We start from the raw sequence: 14,272 nt of genomic DNA, 5'->3' as shown, positions 1-14,272 counted from the left end.
TGCCAATGAAATGACATACCTAATAATCGAAGCAACATGAACTGTATTCCCAATGCTAGCGAACGTTGACTTTGATTAACACACCTGGAAATATTAAACACAAGTGAGACAAAAAAAAGTTATATGGCATAATTACTCTTGAGCAAGTTCATATCTACATCAGTTTAGTATTTTGATATAAATGTAAATGTTCATTTAAATAAACAGACTATTTAAAAGACCTTATGAATAGTTTATTCATTCTGGAATTATAAAAGAAGAAAAGTGTTATCAGAACTAAATAACACCAAAAACACCACCAGCTCTTATAATTTTAACAAAGGTAAAGGAGAAGAGTCATTTATTAATGAGGCTTACTTTTATAAAAATTTCTCAAAAATTAGATACGCAGGGGTAATTGTCATATATGGCAATCCCACAGCTAGCATCATTATTAATAGTGAAGAGAGGGAAACCTTTCCTCTGAGATAAGGAATACAGTATCACGATTTCTATTTAGGCATAGTATTTGAATTCCTAACCAGAGTTCTTAGGTAAAAAAAAGAAATCAAAGCCATAAAAATTGAGAAGAAAGAAGTACTGTCTGTTTTCAGATGATATAATCATGTGTGTGTGTGTGTGTGTGTAGTCCTAAAGACTCTGCCAAAAACTATTAGAGTTAAATGAATTTAGTAAAGCTTTAGAATTCATATACTAACAATAAACTATTTTTAAAAAACCAAGTAAACCTAAGTAAACAATTCATTTATAATTGCATTAAAAAATACATAGGAATAAAAGTAATCAAAGGAGTGTAATTTTGTTCACTAAAAATATAAAAAACAATGATGATGAAAGAAATTGAGGAAGACACAAATGGAAAGGCATCCTATGTTCATGGATTAGAAAAATTAATATTATTAAAGTATACCGACTACTCAAAGTATTCTAAAGATTCAGTACAATTCCTATCAAAATGCCAATACCATCTTTTACAAAAATAGAAAACATAATCCTAATATTTATATAGAAAGACTCAGTTAAATCAATCTTGAGCAAGAAGAACAAAGCTTAAGGAATCACACCACCTGATTTCAAAATATAGTACAAAGCTATAGTAATGAAAACATATGATTCTGGCATCACACACACAACACACACAGCGCGCAATGGAAGAGAATAGAAAGCCACAAAGTACTATACAATTGACCTTTAACTAGGTGTCAAGAACATACAGTGGACAAAAGATTTTCTTCAATAAATTGCATTGGAGAAACCAGACATTCACATGCAAAAGAATGAAATTGGATCCTTATCTCACACCATAGGCAAAAATCAATTCAAAATGCATCAAAGACTTAACCACAATACTTGAATATATAAAACTTCTGCAAAAAATACTGCCTAACAGTAAAATTACTTAGCAGTCCACTTGGTCAATGGTTTTTTAAATGTATGAAACCAAAAGCATAAAGCAACAAAAGCAAAAAATAGACAAATGGGATTATATCAAACTAATATGCTTCTACACAGCAAAGGAAACTATCATCAAAATGAAGGGACACCTACTGAATTGAAGAAAATATCTGCAAACCCTACACTTTATGAGGAGTTGGCATTGAAAGGAAATCAGAAACTAAAACGACAAAATAGCAAGATAAAGAATAAAATTTCAAAAAATAAGCAAAATAGCTCCTCCAGCCGCCCAAGATGCCGAAAGAAAAGAAGGTCAAAGGGAAGAAGGTGGCTCCTGCCCCTGCTGTGGTCAAGAAGCAGGAAGCCAAAAGGGTGGTGAACCCCATCTTGAGAGGAGGCCAGAGAACTTCAGCATCGGACAGGACATCCAGTTCAAAAAGGGACCTTACCAGCTTGTAAAATGGCCCTGCTACATCTGGCCACAGCAGCAAAAGGGTAGTCTCTATAAGCAGCTGAAAGTGCCTCCTAAGATTAAGCAGTTCCACCCAGGCCTTGTACCATCAAACAGCCACCCAGCTGCAATAGCCCACCCACAAATACAGACCAGAGACAAAGCAGGAGAGCAGCAGGGGCTTTTGACCCGAGCAGAGAAAAAGACTGCTGGCAAAGGGGATATCCCCACAAGCAGACTGCCAGTCCTTCAAGCAGGTGTCAACACTGACACCCACCTTGGTAGAGGAGCAAGAAGGCTCAGCTGGAGGTGATTGCACACGATGTGGATTCCATTGAGCTGCTTTGTCTTCCTGCCCACCCTGTGTCGCAAGATGGGAATCCCTTATTGCCATCATCAAGTGGAAGGCCAGGCTGGGGCATCTGGTTCACAGGGAGATGTGAGCCACAGTTGCCTTCACGCAGGTTAATTCAGAAGACAAAGGAGCTCTGGCTATGCTGGTGGAAGCTGTCAGAACCAACTACAAATGACAGATATGAGATCCATCATGGAGAGGCAACGTCCTGGGTTCAAAAATCTGTGGCTCGCATTGCCAAAAGGCAAAGGCTAAATAAATGATGTGCCACTAAACTAGGATAAATGCTCGCTGTTGGCTTTCCTGTGCATAAAAATAACAAATTGTCCTTCATCCAGAAAAAAAAATAAAAAAATAAGCAAAATATAGTTTTACAAGAAAGACATACTAATGGTCAACAAGAATATGGGGGATAAAAGCTCAACATAAGGAATCATCAGGGAAATGTTTATCAAAACCACAATTAAACATCAACTCATACCTATTAGTTTAAATATCATAGAAAAGGTAATGGACAACAAATGCTGGCAAGGATTTAGAGAAAAGGGAAACACTGTATACTACTAGAAAGAATCAAAACTGCTACAGTCATTATGGAAGGTAGTATACAGATAGTACTCAAAAATTAAAAATAAAATTAGCATGCGATTCAGTAACCTCACATCTGGTTGCTTATGGAAGGGAATAAAATCACTATGTTGAAGAGTGTTCATTGCAGTATTCTCAACAGCTAACGTATGGATTTGACCTAAGAGAATGGATAAAGAAAATATGACATATACTAATTGGCCTTAAAAACAAGGGAAATCCTGATATTTGTTACAATATGGATGAACTTGAAGATATTATGCTATTGAAAATAAACCACACAAAGACAAAATACTGTATAATCTCACTCATAGGTGGATATTAAAAAAAAAAAAAAAAAAAAAAAAAAACTTCATGTAAGAATAAGGAAGAATTAATGATTGCCAGAGGCTGAGGGTGAGGAAACGGGGGTAATGTTAGTCAAAGGGTAAAATGTTTCAATTATGCAGAGTAAGTTCTGGAGATGAGATGCACACTTAATAATACTGTATTTATGCTTGAAATATGATGAGTAGATGACAAATGTTCTCACCCCCCCACACACAAATAATTATGATATATATGTATGTTAGTTTGATTGTGAATAATCACTTCATAGTGTATATATATTTCAAAATATTGTATATATACCTTAAATATATTCAAAATTTCATTTATCAATTATACAAATAAAGATGGAATTTTTTAAAAAAATAAATTAACATTTATATGAAAAAAATACTGATTTTTTTGACTATCATTATTAAGGTGAAAGCACATAATTCTTACCCTCTTACTAACTTTGATACAGAAAACATACCTAGGGAATAAGGGGTAAAATCTGAGGCAGATTTAGATATGAATCTGAAATTCCACTTCACTCAACAATAATTCTTTAACTAATAAGTGTCAAACATTAATGAGATACAATGTTGACCACAAGAAAATCAGATGAGAGATAAGATACCAGTCTTTTAAAAACAAATTAGTTGAAAAGTAATTTGTATAATTTTTTCAAAAAAAATTTAAAAAGCATTTTCCTCTTCTCCAATGCTTCCATGTAGTGATTTTTAAACTACTTAATGTTTCAGAATAGAATCCAAAATCATTTTTTCATCAAAAAATACATGAAAAGGTAGCAAGTGAATACTATGAAACAAAATATTGAAAAGGGAAAAACCTATAGTTTGCAAGGAAAAATACAGAAAGGTCAGTGGTCTAAGGTAGGGCAGGTAGGAAACATTTTGCAAAGCTAAGTATAGAAGGAAGAGGAACAGTGAAACCCTGTCTGCAGGAGGATTTACTTCACAGCACCTCAATGCTTAAGGAAGAATGCATGCCATTCTGATTCTGGTGTACAGGGAGTGCTCTTCATTTCCATGATGCCCAAATTGAATGTATCTTCAGCTCACAACGAAGTTTCATGAAACACACAGAGAAACTAAAAACCAAATACATCCCAGGTAATCAAAGTTAAGATACTTTGACATGATCTGATTAAACCCCATACATCTGGGGCTCTGTGAAGTTACTTTTCCAATGCCACAGAATTAATAGATGACAAGGGCTGAATTTGCCACTGAGTCTATTTTCTTTTGACTCAACACGTTGCCTCAGAAAATGCATATTCAGAGGGTTTTCAAGATGGCGGACTAGAGGGTGGCTGCATTTCATGTTGCTCCAGGACTCAGGATTCAAAAGAGGACATATTGAGAGACTTGGGACCAACTCAAAGCAGCCCAGGTGAGTCCTCTCCTATTGGGGAGGCGTCCCGAATGGGGCAGTAGTCCTGGAACGCAGGGAACTTTGTGAAGTAGAGCTGCCCAGCGAGACACCACCTCCCCCCGGCTGGAGCAGAGAACTCGGACAACCTGGAAGCATCATAGAGGAGTGTCGCTCAGCACACGGCGCTCAGACTCGGACCAACCACTTGGAGCTCTGGGTGGTTGCCCAGAAGGAGGGAGCTCTGCGAGGAGAGCTGTTGGACTCAGAGCAACCACTCCTGAACACCAGGGCCTGCCCGGAGGAGGGAGGAGCAGGAGCGCAGTGGGTCACTTGGACTGGAGTGACTGCATCAGAGCTCCAGGTGGGCTTCTCAGAGGAGGAGGGCAAGTGGTGAGTTGTGTTTTGGACTCAAAGTGACCGCTATTGAACACCGGGGGGGTTGCCTGGAGGAAGGGACACGGTGGGGTCGCTTGGTCTCGGAGTGGCCATACCAGAGCTCCGGGCGGCTGCTGGAGGAGGCGTGCAGTGGGTCCCTTGGACTCAGAGCGACAGAGCGACCGCTCCTGAACACCCGGGGGGCTACCCGGAGGAGGAAGATTAGGAACGGGGCGGGTCACTTGGATTCGGAGTGACTGCCCAGGGCTACAGGTGGTTGGCAGGAGGAGGAGGCACGCAGCGAGGAGGACTCCTAGTGACTGCACCAGAACACCGGGTGGCTGTCCGGAGGAAGAGGCATGCGGCGGGTCACTGGGACTCAGAGCGATTGTACAGGGCTCCAGGTAGCTGCTCAGAGGAGGGGCTGCGTAGCCAGGCGATTGGGTGCAGAGCAGGGTCCCAGGACCTAGGAGGCTTCTTGGTGGAAGAGCTGCACAGAGACACGCTTAGGGGCGGAGCGAAGGTTCCAGGACTGCGGGCAGATTTTCTGAGGAGGGGCAGCCTAAGGAGACTCGTCTACGAAGGGTGAGGCTCCCAGGCCCAGGAGGTAGGTCTGGGCCCCTGAGAACGTTACAGAGGAAGGCAGCCCTGCCCAGGCGGTAGTTGTAGATTGAGGGGAACCTCTAGGACGGGAACTGAACAGCGAGCCTCCCCACCGGGTGAGTCTTCCCTGCCGGGTGAGGTTTTCCCACAAGGACAGAAAAACCAGAGACACAGGCCCAAACAGGCCTTGCCTCAGCCTGCAGCCTAGTTCCCCTTTGGATGACCATTGGTCAACAAGCGGAGGCACCTCTGCCCACTAGCAGGGAAAATACCAGACCTGAAGGCCACCACCACTAGAGAGGCAGCTTCCTTGAGGAGCACTGCACTATCAACTTCCTCCAAGACTTCAGCCTACTGAAGGCTAAGAGGGGATATACTAGAAATCTTCAGGGATATTATAAGTCAATAGAGAAAATCTGCAATATCTCAGCGGTCCACTGATACCTGAACAATATGAGAAAACAAGGGAAAAAAATGCCGCAAACAAATCTAGATGTTACATCAATAAAACCCAATGACAGCATGGCAGAAGAAATGACAGAAAAGGAGTTCAGAATGTACATAATTAAAATGATCAGGGAAGCAAACGAGGAGATGAAAGAGCAAATGCAGGCACTGAATGATTGCACCAATCAACAGTTAAAAGAACAAATACAGTAAGCAAAAGATCATTTCAATAAAGAGAGATATTGGAAACAAAAACAAACAGAAATCCTTGAAATGAAGGAAACAATAAACCAAATTAAGAACTCCATAGAAAGCATATCCAATAGGATAGAACACCTGAAAGACAGAACCTCAGACATTGAAGACAAAATATTTAACCTAGAAAACAAAGTTGAACAAACTGGACGGATCTTCCGAACAAAAATTGAACAAAGAAACCATAGATCTCAATAACACAATCAATAATTTAGACTAAACAGACATTTATAGAGTATACCATCCAACCAAGAGTGAATACACTTTCTTCTCAGCAGCACATGGATCCTTCTCTAAAATAGACCATATAATATGCCACAAAGCTAATGTTAGCAAATACAAGAAGATAGAGACACTACCTTGTATTCTATCAGATCATAATGGATTGAAGTTAGAAATAAACCAAACAGTAAAAAACAGAAACTACTCCAACACCTGGAGATTAAACAATATGCTATTATGATGAATGGATAGCAGAAGATATTAGGAAGGAAATTAAAAAATTCTTAGAGGTAAATGAGAACAAAGACATATCATATCAAAATCTCTGGGACACTATGAAAGCAATACTTAGAGGGAAATTTATTTCATGGAGCGCATTTAATAAAAAGTAAAACTCAACAAATAAATGACCTAACACTACAGCTCAAATCCCTAGAAAAAGAAGAACAGACCAGCACCAAAAGTAGTAAGACAGGACATAGTTAAACTCAGAGATGAAATCAACGAAATTGAAACGAAAGAAACAATACAAAAAAATTGACAAAATAAATAGTTGGTTCTTCGAAAAAATAAACAAAATTGATAAACCTTTAGCCACACTAACAAAGAGAAGAGAGAAAACCCAAATCACTAAAATTCGGAATGAACAAGGAATATCACAACAGACATGATTGAAATACAAAACATAATTAGAAGTTATTTTGAAAATCTATATTCCAACAAAATAGAAAATTTTGAAGACATCAACAGGTTTCTAGAGACATATGAATTGCCTAAACTGAATGAGGAGGACATACTCAATTTAAATAGACCAATTTCAAGTAATGAAATAGAAGAAGTCATCAAAAGCCTACCAACAAAGAAAAGTCCAGGGCCAGATGGGTTCTCAGCCGAGTTCTACAAAACCTTTAAAGAAGAGCTCATTCCAATACTTCTCAAAGTAGTCCATAAAATAGAAGAGGAGGGAACCCTCCCAAACTCATTCTATGAAGCCAATATCACCCTGATACCTAAACCAGACAGAGACAAATCGAGGAAAGAAAATTTCAGAGCAATATCCTTAATGAACATCGACACAAAAATTCCCAACAAAATTTTAGCAAATCGCATACAAAAACATATTAAAAAGATAGTACACCATGATCAAGTGGGTTTCATCCCAGGGATGCAAGGTTCAACATCCGGAAATCAATAAATGTAATTCACCATATCAATAGAGTTAAAGTCAAGAATCACATGACTATTTCAATAGATGCAGAAAAAGCATTTGATAAAATACAGCACCCCTTCATGCTCAAAACACTAGAAAAAATAGGGATAGTGGGAACATTCCTTAACACTGTAAACGTCATTTATGCTAAGCCCATGGCTAATATCATTCTAAATGGTGAAAAACTGAAAGCATTCCCCCTAAAAACTGGAACAAGACAGGGATGCCCTCTTTCACCACTTCTATTCAATATTGTCCTTGAAACTTTAGCCAGAGCAATTAGACAGACCAAAGAAATTAAAGGGATACGAATAGGAAAGAAGAACTCAAACTATCCCTATTTGCTGATGATATGATTATATACTTAGATGAACCTGGAAATTCCACCAAAAAACTTTTAGAACTCATAAGTGAATTCAGTAAAGTAGTGGGATATAAGATCAATGCACATAAATCCAATGCATTTTTATACATAAGTGATGAATCTTTGGAAATAATAATTAGGAAAACTACCCCATTCACAATAGCATCGAAAAAAATAAAATACTTGGGAATCAATCTCACAAAAGAGGTGAAAGACCTCTACAATGAGAACTACAAAATACTAAAGAAAGAAATTAAAGAAAACCTTAGAATGGAAAGATCTCTCCATGTTCTTGGATAGGAAGAATTAATATTGTCAAAATGGCCATACTACCTAAAGTGCTATACAGATTCAATGCAATTCCAATTAAAATCCCAATGACGTACCTTACAGAAATAGAGCAAGCAATCATGAAATTTCATCTGGAAGAATAAGAAACCCAGAATAGCTAAAGCAATCCTTAGCAGAAAGAGTGAAGCAGCGGGTATCGCAACAACAGATCTTCAACTCTACTACAAAGCAATAGTAACAAAAACGGCATGGTATTGGTACCAAAATAGAAAGGTAGATCAATGGTACAGAATAGAGGACATGGACACAAACCCAAATAAATACAATTTTCTCATACTAGACAAAGGGGCCAAAATATGCAATGGAGAAAAGATAGCCTCTTCAACAAATGGTGCTGGAAGAATTGGAAATCCATATGCAACAGAATGAAACTAAACTCCTATCTCTCACCACGCACCAAACCAAACTCAAAATGGATCAAGGACCTCAGAATCAGGCCAGAGACCCTACAGATTATAGGTCCAGATCTTCAACATGTCGGCTTAGGACCAGACTTCCTCAACAGGACTCCCATAGCACAAGAAATAAAAGCAAGAATCAATAACTGGGATAGATTCAAACTAAAAAGCTTTCTCTCAGCAAAGGAAACTATGAACAATGCGAAGAAAGAGCCTACAGAATAGGAGAAAATCTTTGCCAATCATACTTCAGATAGAGCACTAATCTCCAGAATCTATAAAGAACTCAAAATAACTCTACACTAAGAAGGCAAATAATCCAATCAACAAATGGGCTAAGGAAATGAATAGACACTTCACAGAAGAAGATCTACAAGCAATCAACAAACATATGGAAAAATGTTCAACATCTCTAGTAATAAGAGAAATGCAAATCAAAACAACCCTAAGATTCCATCTCACTCCAGTTAGAATGGCGATTATCAAGACAAGCAACAGGTGTTGGCGAGGATGTGGGGAGAAAGGTACACTCATACATTGTTGGTGGGGCTGCAAATTAGTGCAGCCACTCTGGAAAGTAGTGTGGAGATTCCTTAGAAAACTTGGAATGGAACCACCATTTGACCCAGCTATCCCACTCCTTGGCCTATACCCAAAGGACTTAAAATCAGCATACTACAGAGATACAGCCACATCAATGTTCATAGCTGCTCAATTCACAATAGCCAGATTGTGGAACCAACCTAGATGTCCTTCAGTTGATGAATGGATAAAGAAACTGCAGTATATATACAATGGAATATTACTCAGCCATAAAGAATGATAAAATTTTGGCATTCGCAGGCAAATGGATGAAATTGGAGACTATCATGCTAAGTGAGATAAGCCAATCTCAAAAAACCAAAGGATGAATGATATCCCTAATAAGTGGATGATGGCACATAATGGGGGGAGGTAGGGGTTAGTGTTAGGGTTAGGGAGGGGGCAAGAATGGAGAAAGGAAGGACTGTATAGAGGGAAAAGAGCGGTGGGAGGTGTGGGGGGAAGGGAAAAAATAACAGAATGAATCAAACAACATTACCCCATGTAAATTTATGATTACACAAATGGTGTGCCTTTACACCATGTACAAACAGAGAAACAGCATGTATCCCATTTGTTTACAATAAAAAAAAGAAAATGCATATTCACAACTGATACATACCTTAATATGGACACAGTTATTGGAGTACCAGCCATAAAGGTAAAAATAACTGCAACAAAGAAAATGCCAAGAAACACCGGCAAGTTTGTACAATGAGTTTCACATTTTCCAGCTTTAGCTTCAAAAACCAAACTGCCTGCCATGGGTGTTATTTCTGCTTTCCTTTCAATACAGGAACAGTTGTAATATACCTGAAAATGTTAGACATAAAACAGTTTATTTTGAAAATAGATTTGTAAATAAGGTAATCTCTAGACTTCGCAAACCCCTCATTCTTTCTTAATCCATATACAATAAATAATGATGAGAAAGCATAATTAACGCTAAAAATCAAGCAAGTAGAAACAAACCATACAATTGAAGTAGAATCATCTGTATTTGACTTGTATGGTCATTACTTCAATTTGTAACCAATATTGTCTCATGATTTACAAAACAAATTGATAGCAGTTATGTGATCTCACATCTTAGGCTTTCATTAGACCATAATTTCTTTAATAACTTTCTTCTTTTCCACTACAGGAAGCGAAGACTATAGTGACAATCTCATTATCTACAATTGTTTAACTGAGCAAACACTAGAATTGTGACAAGTGCCATACTAATATGAACCAACACATCCTATGGATTTGAAAATAAAACTTGCTTCTTTTAACTATAACCTTCTAACTATAATTTTCTGAGCTTTTTGGAATTACTTTACTGCAAGTACACTATGCTTCCTAACATAATATGTTGATCACAATAAACAATAGACATGTCAATGTCATCATCTTACAGACTGTTTTACATATATACTTAGTGTATATACATATATATGTACACACATATATAATAATTGTGAAATATTGAAAACTAGCATGATAAAAAAATTTCAAGGTTTGCTTTTGTAGAAAAAGAAATCAGATACATAAAAAGTTGTTTAGGCTATGCTTGATGGTGTTCATAAGGATAAAGCAAGAGGATCACAAGTTTGAGGCCCATCCAGCAATTTACCAAGACCCTGTCTCATAATAAAAAGGGCTGGTAATGTAGCTCAGTGGTAAAACATTCCCAGCTTCAATCCCCAGGACCACAAAAGGTAAATGAATAAATACATAAACAAATAAATAAAATGAAATATAAAAGTTGGTTAGGCACAGGTATTTCTTAAAAGCATTTAAAATCTTTTAACACATTTTTAAAACCACAGCCAACATCAAAAGAGTCAGGAAAGTCAAAGAAAGGTGATATTTTATTGTTTCAAAGGTCAGAGACCTTTTTTCAGTGCTAAAGTAGTTTTAAGGGCCACTGGTATGGATACAAGAAAACCAAATATGAAGATGAGACCTCCAAAACTAATACACACTAAGCAATCAGATGTATCAAATAATGAAGTGATTCACTTAAAATCTTAAGAGGGTAAACTGAGAACAGGATTTTCATTCTGATAAAAACTTCATAGCTCTCTTATGTAAAATACACATTTATCTCTGAAGTTTCTATTTGTAACTAAGGTCACAGGTGTAAACTATGAGAGTGATACCACTACGAGCAAATGTGCATAGGTGTCTATTAATTTCTTATGCATTAACCTATTTAAACTATTCCATGAACTAGTTGAACATAAAAATCCAGAGAAAGATAATATTTGGGAGTCAAAATAACTTGCTCTTCCTATATGATATCTGGAAGGCAATTTTCTGTGTAAGATGGTAATTATCTCATCATATGGTCAAAAATACAAATGCAAATTAAACATATCAAAATAATCAAACAGTACTTCAAATGTGATCTGAGTGTTAGATTTTTCATTAGCATTTCCTAAGCAGGATGGTATTCGTGTCTATACATTTTTTATTTAATTTTTTATTGTTCTAATTAGTTATACATACAGTAGAATGCATTTATGCATTTTGCTTTATGTATTCTGATAAATCATACATAAATGGAGTATAATTTCTCATTTTTCTGATTGTACATGTTGTAGGATCACATCAGCCATGCAATCATATATGTACATGAGGTAATGTCTGTTTCACGCTACTATCCTTCCTACCCCCATGCCCCTTCCCCTCCTTTAAGTCTCCTCTACCTAATATAAGTAACTCTATTCTTCCTTAGTGTCCCCCATCCCTATTGTGAATTAGCATCTGCATATCACAAATCTAGTTATGCCACTTAAAATCTTTCTAATAATTTAACTCCGTCATATTTATATGCAAGAAAATGTTACCTCCCAAAGGAATAGCTATCTGCCAAGTAGTTCAGATTCTTAGGTATCCACCAAGATCACTTGTGGAATTTGAATCTTTCTAACTGATAGAAACATCTGGTTTTCTCAAGGTGTTTTGAAACTAAAGCAGTTCCAGATGTCTTATTGGTTTGAAGGAAAATAACCCTCAGTTTGGAGATTAAACTCTTTAAACTCCTTCTTTAGTCTTTTATTAATTTTCTATAGATATTCCTGATAATGATCTAATTATCAAAAGATAATTCCAAAATTAAAATTCCATATAGCATCATCAAAATATATTATTAGGTCTATTATGAGTCACCACCATTTCTTAACAGATTTTTAAATGTTGTTAGATTAATTTTAAAGATATAGGATAGAAAATACAAGAAAAACATGTTTGCTGTTTATCATATTTTGTTTTACCCCAGCAGGAAACTCAAAGCCTCATCTGTTGAGATACACTCTGAATGTATTTATTACACATAAAACCATTAAAGATATGTGTATGTATATATATATGTGTGTGTGTATACACACACCACACACATACATATGTTTATATGTTTATATAGGTCCACATGAACATATAAAGTATATGACTTTACACACATGCATTCATACATTCATGTTGGTTTTGGAAGAAATTGGAAGTCTTTCTAATTATTTTGATTAATTATTTCTTCTTATTTATACAGAAATTTTTCTTACAACCCTTCACTTATCTTCATATAGGGAAGGAATACCATCTTGCGGTCCCATGTTTCAAAAATTCAAAATAATCATATAATTCTTACTTTGGTTATTTATTGTAGTCTCCTATACTATAGTTATGTTTCTCCCAGATCCTTTTAAAGTTATCACATCATCTAAAACTGCATAATATTTTATGTACTACTCATAATCTGAGTATAATTAACTCCCAATATTCTTAAACTTAGTTAAAATAAAATCTTTAGGTTGTAGTAGTAATACAATAAGATTCCATTTGGATTCTCTTCACATTTAACTTGGTTGAAAAGAAATAACTTCTGGGTAAGCTGGCATGTATTCTGACATAGGATTAAAGGTAAATTTGTATTTTAGAATGAATTAATGATATCTTAAAATATATCCATGGTACAATCAAGTAAAATAAATATTTATTAAATGTATAGTGCATTTAGTAAGAATACCTTAAAGATCTTAAAGTAGAATTGAAGAAAAAAATAAACCAAAGTAAAAAATTAAGCAATGTTTCACTACAACAATAGTGATGTTACAAAAATATATGTGAATAACTGCCAGATTGATATTTCAACAAGAACTGCCTGAGTCACAAAGGAAGAAGGGTTTTCAGCAGCAGGTTTGGGAGTTTCTTTAATGAAAGAGGGGCAGGAAGATGAGGCAACTCCACTAGAGGGACCAAAAGGACTGTCATAAATACATTGCCTCATTAAAGGAAAAGCAGCAGACACACTTACCTTTGTTTTCTTATCTGAAACAGAATTTGAACAACCTGCAAAGCATGGAGAAAAATATTGGACTCCATCTCCTCACAGAGTGGATAATAATAGGATCTAGAACAGCTACAATTGCTATTACAAGGGGCTGTCAAGTTCCCAGTTCTCCTGTTCTGTAAATAAGAAAAGACAGAAAATCAAATTCTCTGCATCATAACTTTTTTCTGGTACTAAGATTTGAACCCAGAGCACTCTATCACTGAGGTACATTCCCATCCCTTTTTATTTTTCATTTTGAGACAGTATCTCCTTAAATTGCTCAGGTTGGCCTTGAACTTTGATCCTCCTGCTCAAGCCTCCCAGGTCACTGGCATTACAGTTGTGCACTACCATGCTTGGCTCTAAGGCCATAACCTTTAAAAGAAGAATTCAGAGCATTGTCATACCTTAACATTTAGTCATTTGATTCATTCACTGAGCACATGTTTACTGACCAAATAAGACAGAATTTCCACCTTTGTACATAACTTTCTTGTGATGGAGAGGCAGTAAAAAACAATCATTAATAATATAATGCCTGCCAGTGATAAGAATAACAAAGCAGAATAAATGAAGAAGGTAGAGTTTCTTTCTGGTGATAGATAATGCCTGTAGTGACTGGCTGTATGGATTGTGGGGTGTTAAGCAGCAGTC

At 36.6% G+C, this 14,272-nt stretch overlaps 2 pseudogenes across 2 annotated transcripts in view; one reads left to right on the top strand and one right to left on the bottom strand.

The window, feature by feature from the left end:
- Window positions 1-14,272, bottom strand: part of LOC306663441 (solute carrier organic anion transporter family member 4C1-like) — a 30,156-nt pseudogene that overhangs the window by 5,458 nt on the left and 10,426 nt on the right. Inside the window, exons 6-8 of the transcript XR_013766681.1 lie at window positions 13,601-13,752; window positions 9,923-10,113; window positions 20-84 (exon numbers count right to left, since the gene is read on the bottom strand). The product of XR_013766681.1 is annotated as a solute carrier organic anion transporter family member 4C1-like (transcript). The remainder of the gene's footprint in view (window positions 1-19; window positions 85-9,922; window positions 10,114-13,600; window positions 13,753-14,272) is intronic.
- LOC306663442 (large ribosomal subunit protein eL8-like) lies at window positions 1,690-2,464 on the top strand (annotated as a pseudogene). Its single transcript has one exon. The product of its transcript is annotated as a large ribosomal subunit protein eL8-like (transcript).

The sequence above is a fragment of the Sciurus vulgaris genome (genome assembly GCF_902686455.1).
Source record: "Sciurus vulgaris genome assembly, chromosome: 6".
In the NCBI taxonomy this organism is placed as follows: domain Eukaryota; kingdom Metazoa; phylum Chordata; class Mammalia; order Rodentia; family Sciuridae; genus Sciurus; species Sciurus vulgaris.
Note: the sequence above shows the minus strand (reverse complement) of the source record. Positions and strands in the feature narration are given on the sequence as shown.